The sequence below is a fragment of the Oryctolagus cuniculus genome, chromosome 18 (genome assembly GCF_964237555.1).
Source record: "Oryctolagus cuniculus chromosome 18, mOryCun1.1, whole genome shotgun sequence".
NCBI classification, from domain to species: Eukaryota; Metazoa; Chordata; class Mammalia; order Lagomorpha; family Leporidae; genus Oryctolagus; species Oryctolagus cuniculus.
Genome location: NC_091449.1, coordinates 33,478,292 through 33,492,136, shown reverse-complemented (window position 1 = coordinate 33,492,136; position 13,845 = coordinate 33,478,292). Strand labels below are relative to the sequence as shown.

General features: G+C 54.6%; 1 long non-coding RNA gene across 1 annotated transcript; it reads right to left on the bottom strand.

Annotated features, from left to right (window-relative positions):
* Positions 1–12,444: 12,444 nt before the first annotated feature.
* On the bottom strand, positions 12,445–13,845 carry LOC127487652 (uncharacterized). Its single transcript, XR_007914701.2, has 2 exons — positions 13,578–13,845; positions 12,445–12,702 (listed from the first exon to the last, which is right to left on the bottom strand). It is a non-coding gene; the product is annotated as an uncharacterized lncRNA (long non-coding RNA).

Below are 13,845 nucleotides of genomic sequence, written 5' to 3'. Positions count from 1 at the left end.
AGGAGACTCCTGTCTCCTCCCTCATGCCAAGGGGCTGAGAGTGTGGATCAGCTCAGCTGTCTGAGTTCATCTGTTTCCTTAGGGTCTGCCCGGTTCCCACCTCAGAACATCTCACTCCGTCTAGGGGTTTCTGCTGGGACCCCTGAAGCTCCCCACAGCTGGCACAATAGATCCACCTGTCAGTACTGGGTTACTGATGGCGACTCCCGCTGCAGCCTCTGCTCTCCTGCAAGATTTTGGAGAGGAGGCTGCCGCATGTGGCCGTGGTGGCCAGAGGCTCAAGGGCGTGGGGCTTGCCCAGCTACTCTGTGCTTCCGCTTACCTGGGTGGCAGGGGGGGACGGACAATGTGGCACAGTGAGTAAAGCTACCACCCACCACTGGGACGTGCCCATTCCACAGTGGAGTGCCAGTTTGAGTCCTGCCTCCTCCACTTCCTGTTAATGCACTGGGGGAGGCAGCAGAAGATGGCTCAAGTACTTGGGTCCCTGCCATGCATACAGGAGACCCAGAGGGAGTTCTGGCTCCTGGCTTTGGCCTGGCTCCCTCCACTGCTGTTGGCCATTTCGGGATGAACCAAAAGAGGGACAATCGCCTCTTTCTGCCTTTCTAATACAGGAAAAAAAATTTTTTTTAGGGAAGATTCATTGGCAGTTCCATGGGGTAAGAAGTCAGCAGGAGACTGAGAGCCGAGAGCCCTGGGCTCTGGTGAGTTCCGGCTCTGGATTGTGACCTGTGGGGCTCTGGGCAAGCCTGGGCCCCTCTCTGCCTTCAGTCTCCCCGCCCGCCCAAATGGCCAGGGGGAATGTAAATCACTCATAGGCTGGGCTGGGGCATCTCAGTGATCTTGAGGCACCTGCTATGGCCTGGCCGGGAGCCTGGGTGAATCACATCTTGTCATGGTCCAGCTTTGTCTTAGCCACCTGGCCTGGTGGGCCTTGCAGGAAAGGATATTTTCCACTTGAAGGGTGTGGCACACAAAAGGTAGTCAGTGAGTTAGGGTGGAAAAACAATTGGTAACTGCTTTGGACTTTGTGGTCAGAACCTGGTCTCAGAAAACAAGCCCATCTGCTTTGAGGACTGACATGGGGACCTTTCCCCACCCAAGGTCATGGGTTTGGGGAGTTGAGTTTGGGCCCCACCCCTGCCTCTGGCCAGCTGTGGAGACTGACAGCTTGGTCCGCCATGCTCTGAACATCTGCATCACCTGCTTCCTTTAACAGTGCCCTGGCCAGGACTCTCTTCACTGTCAATGTCAAAAATGACTCCAGGGCCAGAGTTTTGGCATAGCGGGTAAAGTCCCAGCTTGGTGCCACTGGCATCCCACATGGGTGCTGTTTCCTGTCCTGGCTGCTCTAATTCAGATCCAGCTCCCTGCTAGTGGCCAGCAAAAGATGGCCCAAGAGTTTTTACCCCTGCACCCATGTGGGAGACCCAGATGAAGCTCCTGGCTCCTGACTTTGGCCTGGCCCAGCCCTGGTTGTTGCAGCCATCTGGGGAGAGAACGAGTGGCTGGAAGACCTCTCTCTCTGCAACTCTTTCAAATAAATAAATATTTAAAAAAAGAAAAGACTCCCAACATATTTGGGAGGGAGAATGGCTGAGGCAACTCAAAGCTTCTTAATGCATTGCCCAGGAGGGTGGGCCCTCTTGATTGACAGCCAGCTGGGGTTCAGGTGAGTTGGAGTCCCTCTGGGAGACACAGTCTGGGAGGTGCAGAGCTGGTTTTGGAATCCAAGACCCCCAGGACTAGGGTGGGGCTGAGGCTGGGCAAGCCACAGAGAGAAGGGCGGGAAAGAACGCAGCCAGACTCCAGCTAAAGAGACTCACACTAAAAAGCAAACTGGACACAAATACGCTGGCTAGCGGGGGGCCCCTGAATCGCCAGTGTGCGAGCCCCTGTAGCCCCTACCGCACCTGTTCCGCGTGTTCTAAGGCCCCAGACACAAAGAAACGCGAGGGCCTGCAGAATCTCGGCCCAGCCCGGCGCCCGCCGGACTCTGCGCACGACAACGAGCCCTCCCAAGCCCCCGGAGGGGCCCCCGGGGACGGGTCTCCCGGCTCCCAGCCCTGGGAACTGCCCTGAGCTGCCGTTCTCGCCCCAGCCGGCCGGGCAGCACCCTGACCTCTCCCTGCCCCCCGCCCAGCCCCCTCCCGGGTCCCCGCCCCCTGCGCTGGCCCCTCGCCCACGGATCCGCTCCTGCTTCCCGCAGCCCGGCCCGCCTGGGCTGCGCCAGCTGGGCGGCTCCTCGGTGGGGGGCCGGGGCCTCAGCTCCCCGGGTCGGTTGGCCCCGCACCCCGCTCTCGCGGCATGGGGGCTCCGCCCTGCTTCCCCTCCACCCCCCTACCCCCCCTCCCGCCCCGGGGAGGCGGCTTCCTCCTCCGGCCACCCCCCGTGGCTCTGGAATTCCTGGCGGAGACTGCGCCCGGGGCGGCCCGCTGGGCTGCGCGGGACGCGGCGGGAGGGTGCGCGCCCGGGAGCCCGGCGTGCGCGGGCGGCGGCCACGGCCGCGGCAGGACCTGCGCGGGGTGCTGTAGCGTGCACACGTGCGTAGTTCTGCATCCGACTGTTTAGACACCCGTGTATAATTTTTTGTGCACACACTCAGGGACGCTTGGGGAAAGTTTTCTGAGCGTCTGGGCTGGCAGTTTAAATATAAAAAGGCTTTGTTTAATGCCAGAAGCGTTTCCCCACGTCCAGGGAGCCGCGGAACGTTCACCTGCTCTGCCTGCCCCCACGGAGAGACCTGGAGGCTGAGCCTCGCTTTGGGGGCGAGCAGGTGGGCGCAGACCCGGGTTCGGGGCCCTGAGGTCGAGAGGGTCCCCGCTTCCTAACCCTCCCTCTAGAACACGTTCTGAGGCCCCAGCCCTCCCCGCCCTCCGTCTCCCTCCTGGGGCTGGTTAACTCTGAATCGTTCCTCCTCCGATGTCTGGGAGTGTTAAACGATGCCAGCGGCTTGCTGGCTGTGGAATTCCAGCTGAAGCGGGGCCAGACGCGGGAGGCCGAGGAGCCTTGAGGCTGGGGAGTGTGCAGGGACAGTGAGGGGAACAGGTACCTGTTAGGGCACTGCTTTCGCTCTCAGTGGATGACTTTTTGAAAAAGGATTGATGTATTTTTTTTTGCTTTATTTTGTTGGAAAAACAAAGTGATAGACAGCAGGAGAGACCAAGAAAGAGCTTTCATGCACTAGTTCACTCCCAAAATGCCCCCAACAGCTGGGCCTGGGTCAGGGCAAGCAACTCCATCTGGGCGGGTGGCAGGAACGACCCCAGTGCTTGGGCGTCCTCCGCCGCCTCCAGGGTGTATTCTCAGGAAGCTGGATCAGAAGTGCTGCTTAGCCTGGATTCCGCAGGCACTCAGCATGGGCTGCGAGCATGCGCCACAGCACAGGTGCCACAACACCCACCCCTGAGCTGACCACTTTAAAATGGGGATGGCAATATCTGCCGCTGGAGGTGGCTTGGGAGTTTAATTCCTTTATTGTACATTCCTTTAAGAAAAAAGATTTATTTTTATTTATTTGAAAGGCAAAGTTTTGGGGGGGAGGGAAGAGAGAGAGAGAGACAGAGAGAGAGAGAGCTCTTCCATCCACTGGTTCACTCCCCAAATGGCAAGAACTTCCAGGGCTGGGCGGGGCTGAAGTCAAGAGCCAGGAGCTTCTTCCAGGTCTCCCACGTGGGTGCAGGGGCCCAGGCGCATTAGCAGGAGCTGGATCAGAAGTGAAACAGACAGGACTAGAACCAGCATCCGTATGGGATGCTGGTGTTGCAGGCACCGACTGTGCTGGCCCCTCCTTTATTTGCACATTTTGTGCCTCGACCTGTCTGGCACCCGGGAGGTGACGGTTTTGTTGGGTGTGAGCAGGCAGAGAGATGCAGTGGTGTATGAGTGCACACTTTTGGAGCAGGTGTCCATGCCCAGCAGTGGAGGGCATGGTTTGATGCTGGGCTCCTGACTGCGGCTGCCTGCTTGATGCGGATCCTGGGAGGCAGTGGTGGTGGCTCGAGTGGTTGGGTCCCTGCCATCCACCTGGGGGACCTGGACTGAGTTTTTGGCTCTGGCTCTGGCTCCTGCTAGGGCCAAAGTGAACCAGTGGATGGCTGCTCTTACCGTCTCTCTCTCTCTCAAATAACTAAAATTTTATTTTAAAAGTATATACTTTAGATTCTGGGTCCAAAGCTTAACCCTCCAATTTTCTAATAATATGAGGGAACTTCGAAAAATTCATGGGAAATGGAATTAAAAGGTAAATTTATTTTGGTGCAAAAAAATTTGACATCTGGGCCGGAGTTGGGGCACAGAGGGTTAAGCCAGTGCATAGAGCACTGGTATCCTGTATTGGAGTACCAGTTCAAGTCCCCACTACTCTGCTTCACATCCAGCTCCCTGCTAATGTACCTGGTTAGGCAGCAGAAGATGGCCGAAGTCCTTAGACCCCTGCCATCCACATGGGAGACCTGGAAGGAGTTCCTGACTCTTGGCTTCAGCATAGCCCAAACCTGCCATTTGAGGAATGAACCATTTGAGGAGTGAACTCTCCTTCCCTTCCAACCTCCTTCTACAAATAAAAACAAACTTTTCATTTTCATTTTATTTTTTAAAGATTGATTTATTTATTTGAAAGTCAGAGTTAGAGAGAGAGAGAGAGAGAGAGAGAGAGAGATCTTCCATCTGCTGGTTCACACCGCACATGGCTGCAACAGCCAGGGCTGGGACGGGTGGAAGCCAGGAGCCAGGAGCTTCTTCTAGGTATGCCACGTGGGTGCAGGGGCCCAAGCACTTGGGCCATCTTCCACTGCTTTTCCCAGGCCATAGCACAGAGCTGGATCAGAAGTGGAACAGCTGGGACAGGAGCCAGTTCCCCATATGGGAGTGCCAGCATTGTAGGTGGTGGCTTTAACCACTATCCCACAACACCGGCCCCTAAATAAATGTTTTTAAAAATCGTTCTTATTTGTAAAAAAAAAAAAATTCACACGCAGTTTTCATAATCTGCATTTCCCCAGAACGTTTTGAAGACTCCTCCCGTATCCGCATGCGAGTGTGTGCGGACCTCTCCCCTTCTCTGTAAAGTGGCACCAGTGGCACTAGTGCGGGTCCCAGGGCTCACGTGCATGACCATTAGAACTGCACACTGAAGGCTGGGTGTGCCTTCATGAGCCCTCGGGCACAGAGGCTGGCGCCACCTGTTTTCAGCCTGACCTGAGACTGCCCAGGAGAAAGAACGCTCCTATTTCAGCAGGGGCAGAAATGGCACAGACTTCCGCTTCCAAGGTCCACCAGGTTTCGCTGGAACATAACCACACCCTTCTGTGGCTGCTGTCATGATTTTGATAGGGATTGGGCGGTCTGAAAAGCCAGAAATCTTCACTCTGGCCTTTGGGGAGAAAGCTGGCTGAGCTGTGCTGGACAAGGTCGGTTCTATGAGCGCAGGGCTTTTTGCCTATTTGATGATTCATGTACTCCCAGAGCCTGCAACATACCAGACACCCAGTAGATGTTTGTTGCCTGAGTGAGTTTGGCCCCATGCAATGGTGGGGCTGTGGCTCTGGCATTCCTGACTTGGGTATGGGGCTTCACGGTGATACAAGAAGATGTTCCCTGGGAGTCTGTCCCCACCCCATCACCTCCAGGGAGGATCATGGAATCAGACTGAGTGCAGAGGCAGCAGCTGCTGGCTTTAGCCTTGCTTTGGGTAAGGCATGCACTTGCATGGCTCAAGACGGCTCCTTCCCATCCAGCCAAACTTCATGAGTGAACCCTAGGGGAGAGGCAACTTGGGGTCATGGCTGAGGTTCCCCAGATCTTCCTCCCTCTCCAGCAGGAAGCAAAGGGGCAGGAAGGAGTTTGAGGATGCTGCCCTAACCTTTCTGGGCCAGGCACTCCACTGGCATGGGGTGGAGGGGACAGCACGGCGAGGGGGAGCCCAGGCCCACAGGGAGCACCTCATGGCAACTTTCCACTTAACTTTGCCGAGGGCCTCTTCAGAGGTCCTGGGAGAAATAACAGATAAGCCCAGCAAGAGAACACACACAGATCCCCGAGCTGGGAGAGCGTCCCAGCTGGCCCCAGGGGCCTGGGCTGCTGGTCGTGTAAGAGAAAAACCAGCTCAGGAGGTGGACTTACATCATTCACCAACCCCTGAAATGCTACTGCATGTGGGGCACTGACTGGCTGGGCTGGGGCTGGTGTCAGGAACCAGGTACAGCCCTCCCATGTGACACTCGAAGCCGTCTGGAACATGGGTAACTATCAGGCATAGAGATAATGCTTCCTCAGAGGGATCTTCTCGGTGGACCGCCATGTCCCTAAATAAGCTAAGGATACAGCCATGCACTTGGAGAAGAGGAGACCCCAAAAGCAAAAACACATGAGAAGAAACTCAGGGGGCTGGTGCTGGGGTGCAGTGGGTTAAGCCGCCTCATGCAACTCTGGCTTCCCATACTGAGTGCTGGATTGAGTCCAGGCCGCTCCACTTCCCATTCAGCTCCCTGCTAATTTGCCTGGGAAGGCAGCAGATAATGACCCAAGGTACTTGGATGCCTGCACCCATGCAGGGAACTCGGGATGGAGTTCCAGACTCCTGGCTTTGGCCTGGCCTAGCCCTCACCATTGCAACCATTTGGGGAGTGAACCAGAGGATGAAAGGTATATCTCTCTCCCTTTCCTTCTCCCTCTCACTCCTTGTCACTCTACCTTTTGAATAAATAAGCAATCCTAAAAAAAAATGAAAGAAAGAAACTCAGTGTAAACTTTGTAACTTCTGGTTCAAAAACTTGTAAATCAGAGCTCCATGAAATGTCACTTTATGCTAATCATATCAGCAAAAATTAAAATGGGTGTGGTCACTTAGTTCTGGTGGGCACCGGTTGGAGGGGTAGGTGCTCATACACAGTTGATGCAACTCCAAGCGCATCTTGGTTGTCATAGCTTTGGGGCAAAAAGAAATTTGGTAGTTATAGCAATGCAAACACCACCATACAATGCAAAAACAGAGTAGGCATTACGGCTCAGCAGGTTAAGCTGCTGCTCTTGATGCCAGCGTCCCATATTGGAGCGCTGGTTTGAGTCCCGGCTGCTCCACTTCCCATCCAGCTTCCTGCGAATGCACCTGGGAAAGCAGCAGAAGACGGCCCAAGTATTTGGGTCTTTGCCACCCAGTGGAAGACTCAGATGGAGTTCCAGGCTCCCAGCTTTGGCCTGACCCAGCTGTTGTGGTCATTTGGGGGCAAACCAAAAGATGGGAGAACTCTGTCTCTTTGCCTTTCAAATAAATAAAACTGAGTTTTTAAAAACCAGTTTGAAAAAAAGACAAATTATTATTTGTAAAAAAGACTTGATTTTGGTGGAAAAGCGTTGAAGTCCACACATAGTGAACTTTTTGGAGACCGCTTCTTCGCACTTGCTCGTACAGGACCTGTGAGCACAGGGCTTCTGGAAGGTTATGTCTCAGGCTGCTGAGCTTGCAAGTAGGAAGGGAGCAGATGAGTAAGAGGGAGAAGTGGGCTGGGGCACTGGAAAAACGTGCAGACGTAATAGTGCTGGGTAGTATGTAACCAGTGTCTTGTGTAGGGAACCGTTCCAAATCTGGAAAAGCAAATTCGCACATGGACAATGGGAAGCTAGTGACAGAGATAAAGAAAAACATTCTTTAGTCTTGGGTGGGTCTGCGGCTCATTTTCTTCTGAATTTCTGCAGTTTCACTGTGGTGTTTCTTATGCCAAGTCTAAAACAGAGAGAGGGGTGGGCAGCTCACACTGGAGTTCCTGTTTTTTTTTTTTTTTTTTTTTAAGATTTTTTATTTATTTGAAAGACAGAGTTACACAGAGAGAGGGAGAAGCAGAGAGAGAGAGAGAGAGAGAGAGAGAGAGAGAGAGGGAGAATCTTCCATCTGCTGATTCATTCCCTAAACTGGCCCCTGTCCCAGCTGTTTTAAGATTTTTTATTTATTTGAAAGACAGAGTTACACAGAGAGAGGGAGAAGCAGAGAGAGAGAGAGAGAGAGAGAGAATCTTCCATCTGCTGATTCATTCCCTAAATGGCTTGTCTAGACCAAAGCCAGGAGCCAGGAGCTTCATCTGGGTCTCCCACGTGGGTGCAGGGGCCCAAACACTTGGCCCAAGCACCTCTGCTGCTTTCCCAGACGCAATGGAAGGTAATTGGATTGGAAATGGGGCAGCTGGAGTTTGAACTGGCACCCATATGGGATGCTGGTGCTGCAGGTGGTGGCTTAACCCACTGAACTACAGTGCTGACCCCAAGTGCTTGGGTTTTTGATTCCCAGTTCTGGCTCCTGAATCCAGCTTCTTGCTAACCTAGACACTGGGCGACAGCTGTGATGCCTTAAGTGACTGGGTTCCTGCACCCATGTGGGAGACCTAGATTGCATTCTGGCTCCTGGCTTCACCCCTGGCCCCATCCTGAGCACTGCGAGCATTTGGTATGTGAATCAGCAGAAGAGAATTCTCTCTATCTCAATGTCAAATAAATTAAAACTAAAAAGAAAACAAAAGAGAGAGAGAAAGACCATGTAATAGCAACAATATCTCCAGCTGCAAACCGGGCAGTTACTTCTGTCTGGGGGTTGGGGAAGCCAAGGGTTTGAGCTGAACCTTGCAAGAGAGATATCTTCCATTATTGGGGAAAGTGGCTGAACATTAAGGTGTCTGGGGTGTGAGAACAGCTATCGACTGCCCCCCACCTGCACATTGCCTTCTTTTGGAGGGGTGAAGTCACGTTCTTTGCAATAAGTAATTATCTCAGTGCTTATGTTGTTCTAGGTTAGGCACTGGGGACAGAGCAGTAAGCAAGGTCACAAGGTCCCTGTCCTCCCGTAGCTTACAATCTAGCAGGAAAGACAGGTACTTATGCAAGAACACAAGTAAATGAGAGCTGGAATAGATAAAATGAGGTGATGATGTGGACGGCACAATACAGTAACTGGCACTCAGGAAGTGGTAGGTGCTTGACCTTGGCTGGTCCAGTCATAGTGGTCAGTTCAGAGCTGGGGGCCAGCACTGTGGCTACCATCTGCAGTGCTGGTATCCCTTACAGGTCCAAGCCCCAGCTGCTCCATTTCTGACTTAGCTCCCTGCTAATACACCTGGGAAAGCATCGGAAGATGTCCTAAGTGTTTGGGCCCCTGTACCTACGTGGGAGACCTGGATGAAGTTCCTGGCTCCTGGATTTGGCCTGGCCCAGCTCTGGCCCTTGCAGCCATTTTGGGAATGAAACAGCCCATGAAAGATCTCTCCATCTCTCTCTCTTTGTAATTCTGATGTTCAAATAAATAAATACATCTTTCAAAAATATTTTTAGGAGCCAGCGCTGTGGCGCAGCAGGTATAGCCACCACCTGCTGTGCCGACATCCCATATGGGCACCGGTTCGAGTCCCGGCTGCTCCTCTTCCAATTGAACTCTCTGCTATGGCCTGGGAAAGCAATGGAAGATGGCCCAAGTCCTTGGGTCCCTACACCTTCGTGGGAGACCTGGAAGAAGCTCCTGGCTCCTGGCTTCGCATCAGAGCAGCTCCGGCCATTGCAGCCATTTGGGGAGTGAATCAGCGGATGGAAGACTTTTCTCTCTCTCTCTCTGCCTCTCCTTCTCTCTCTGTGTAACTCTTTCAAATAAATAAATAAATAAATCTTTAAAAAAGAGGAAGAGTTGGGGGAAGGGGCTGGCTCGCTCTCACTGACCTGGAAACGGCCTGGGCAGCTGACCCTGCTGGCAGCTGTGCCATCGCCGTGCAGTCTCAGGATGCAGCCCCACCAAGGAGAGATCATCCCCTGGTGATATTATTGGAACACCTGGATCCTCCCATGCCTGAAGCTAGAACCACACCCTGTTGATTGAAGCCAGATTTGGAAAAATCACGTGCAGCAGAAGACGCCCTGTGTGATTGTCACTGCTGCTGCTGTTCCCCAGCTGCTCCGTGACGTTGCTGACAGCTCGAGGGAGGCCCAGGAGCTGTCCAAGAGAAGACTCGGCACTTCCGGCTGGGCTCCAGAGTTCCAGATGCATTTATATGGGGATGAGCCCGGAAAGGGTGTGTGTGCGTGTGCGTGTGCGTGTGTGTGTGTGTGTGTGTGTGTCCTGGAGGGGGTGGGGTGTCCAGTGAGGGAGGTGGAGGGTCCAGGCTCCTAAGCACTAGAGTCAGTCTGCCACCTGCTCCGCCGTGGCTTGCACAGAGATGCAAACCTCTCCCACGGGATGCCTGTCTGTGGCTGAGCCTGCCTGCCAGCACCCCTTTCAACTCCCAGACGCTCATCATCTGTGCTTCATCTCTGCAGGGGGCAACCGAGCCCTGAACCCCCTGGGGAGCAGGCAGGGCAGCTCACCCCAGGGCCCTGCAGCCTTCTTCCCCCTGCCTCCCCCGGGTGGCCACTGCCTGGCCCCCTCCCATTTGCCCGGAGCTTTGATGTCTCACCTTCCTGCCTCTCATGGCATCCCTTCCCGCCTCCATCTGCACTTCCAAGGACAGGGCAGGCACACCGGGACGCAGGGCTGGGCGAGAGACAGGAAGGGCAGTCTTGGGCCTGCAAGGACAGGCTTTTCTTCCTGAACCTCAGCCTGCAGGCCTGTCACATGGGAGCCTTGTTCCCTGCATGCTCACGGGGGCCTTCCACCGAGGCTCCCATGGTCTTTAGTGTTCAAGATCTGAGAGGCCCCTGGACCTTCCCTCCTGAGGTGTGAGTGCCTGCATACTGGGTATTTCTAGGCCTGCTGCTTGCCCAGGGCAGCTGCTGGGTTAAATAGGAGGGGCTTGGATCCCCTGGCGAAGGGCGAGGGGCCTAGGACACTGGAGTTTGAGTGACACTGAGAGAATATCAACTGTCTGAATCAAAGATCCACCACGTTGCGGCGCAGTAGTTTTAGTCACTGCTTGTGATACAGGCATCCCATATCCTGGTGGAGTCCGGCTCCTCTGTTTCTGATCCAGCTCCCTGCTAATGCACCTGGGAGTGCAGTGGAAGATGGACAAAGTATTTGGGCCCCTGCCACCACCCCTGGGAGACCCACCTGGAGTTCTGGGCTCCTGGCTTCAGCCTGGCCCAGCCCTGGTTGTTGCGGCCATTTCGGGTGTGAACCAGGGGATCTGTGTCTGTGTCTCTGCCATTCTGCCTTTCAAGTAAATAAATGAAGTTTGAAAACAAAAAGGACCCCCCCCCCCAAACAAATACAGACTTGTAACATCTACTGGGAGTACATGAATATCTGCTAGATTATTTTTCGCATATTAAAAAAATCTTTCCTAACCAGAAATGAACATGAAGGAATTTGGGGGTTGGTAGAGATTTGGGGAGGGATATCCTACTCCGCCCTCAGTCCCAAACTGACACCTGATACAACTGTCTGTTTCCCAGATGCCACCTCTCTCTCTCTCTCTCTCTATGTCTATCTAAACATCTGTCCATCTCCAGTCAACACTTCAGTGCCGTGCTTCAGGCAAGCTGCGGACACTGAAGTTAACTGGCCGGGCGGAGGAGGACCCCTGGTGTTAGAGGAAGATTCCTCCCGACTGCCATCCTCACTCTAGCCCTGATGGGCTGTGCGACCTTTGACCCCACCCTGCAAGCTCTGAGTCTCTATAAAGTGCAGACCATGACAGCGCGGAGGGCATCGCCATATTAGATGGAGGCAGAGCTCTCTGCAGGACAGCAGCTGGCCTTGGGGGCGGGCACAGGGAGAAAGGTGTGGGAGGAAAGGGCCGTCCCTTCCACAGTCCAGGGGGTGATGTTCTGCCACCTGCCCCTATAACTGGCCTCCTTCAGACAGGCAGCCAGATTTCTGTGTGAGCCGTGGGGTTCGGAGGGCAAAGGAGGAGAGTTTGCAGTTCTGTGGGCTTTTTGAGGACCAGCTGGTGCCCCTGGGAGGGGACAGTGCCTCCCGGGCCATTGTCTCCCATGGGGCCTGCTCCTGCTCTTAGCTTGGAGGTTGTTGGAAGTGCCTTGGCAGACAGCCAGCCTTTGAGGTGGCCCTGGGGGCGGTGTGTGTGTGTGCAACACTGCAAGGGGCACTGGGACTCCCTGGGCACCCTGGCTCCCTGGTACTCCGGGCAGGACAGGTGCTTCAGAGAATGACCGGGACCCACCAGGCTGGGGAGATTGACTGTCAGCTGGGGCCAACCTAAGGATGTAATTAAAGTATTGAAGGTAAGTGCAGGTGCTTGGCCTAGCGACCCTGGGGCCGGTGTCGTGGCGCAGCAAGTTAAGTCATCGCCTGCGACGCCAACATCCCGAATGGGTCCTGGCTGCGCCCCTTCTAATCCAGCTTCCTGCTAATGCGCCTGGGAAAGCAGCAGAAGACGGCCCAGGTATTGACTGGGGAGACCTGAGAGGAGTTCCTGGCTCCTGGCTTTGGCCTGGTTGTTGTGACCATCTGGGGAATGAAACCAGTGGATAAAATTCTCTCTGATTCTTCTTTTCAAATAAATAACAAAGGAATAATAATAAAATATTTTTATTTATTTGTTTATCGTTATTATTTTTAAGATTTTTTTAAAAATTTATTTGAAAGACAGAGTTACAGAGAGAAGTAGAGACAGAGAGAGAGGTCTTCCATCCGCTGTTCACTCCCCAGATGGCTGTAATGGCTGGAGCTGCGCCAGTCCAAAGCCAGGAACTTGGAGCTTCCTCCGAGTCTCCCGTGTGGGTGCAGGGGCCCAAGGACTTGGGTCATCTTCCACTGGCCATAGCAGAGAGCTGGATTGGAAGAGGAGCAGCCAGGACTTGAACCAGTGCCCCATGGGATGGCCAAGCCCCAGACTGAGGTTTAGTCCGCTATGCCACAGCATCAGCCCTGAGTTGTCAGCATTTCCAGAAGCAGGGCAAACAGCTTCCGCCTCTCTCTCACTGACCCTGCCTCCGTCCCGCTCACCCCACGTCCCACCTATCTGCTCTGGCTGGGTCAGTGGCGCAGGAGACAGCTGCTTGGTGCCTCCCTGGTGAAGGGAGGACCAGGGTGCTGGCTGCGCATGTTGGCCTCTGGCCTGGACAGCCAGGAACCCCACGTTGAGCTCACCTCCACCCTCCCTCACAGGCATTTCCACCCAGCCGCGACCTTCCTGCCTCTGTGCGCCTGGGTTCCAGCATCTGCCCAGGGCCTGACACAGCGCACTTGCTGGAGGGAAGAAGGTCCAGGGAAAAGAAATGGTGTGCTGGAGGTAGGGGCACTCACGTTAGGTGGGGCCAGCGCCATGGCCCGGTAGGTTAATTCTCTGCCTGCAGTGCCAGCATCCCATATGAGCGCCAGTTCTAGTCCTGGCTGCTCCTCTTCCGATCCAGCTATCTGCTTATGGCCTGGGAAAGCAGTGGGGGATGGCCCAAGCCCTTGGGTCCCTGCACCCACGTGGGAGACCCGGAGAAGCTCCTGGCTCCTGGCTTCAGATCAGCCCAGCTCCGGCCGTTGCAGCCATCTGGGGAGTGAACTAACGGACGGAAGACCTCTCTCTCTGTTTCTCCCTCTCACTGTCTGTAACTCTACCTCTCAAATAAATAAATAAAAATAAATAAATAAAAGGAACACATTCCCAGCAGGCCCCTCCCTGCCCCTCCCTTCCCCAACAGGTCCCTGTTACCTGGCACCAGGAGCGGGAATTGGACATGTGGGGAGTGTGGCCTCGGGCAGGTCCGTTCCCCCCAGACACCAGCTTTTGCGTCCTTCCAGTCCACAAGGGGAGCATCTCGCGGGCCCCTCCTGGAGCCCCTGGCCCACTCTGCCCCCCAGGCTCTCTTGCCTTGGCCTGACAGCTGGCGGTTCTGCTCCCAGAGTCAAGAGCAGTCTGGAGTGCTGGCAGAAACTTCTCGAATCCTCCCCTGGCTCCCGCTGTGGCCTTGGCTCTGGGC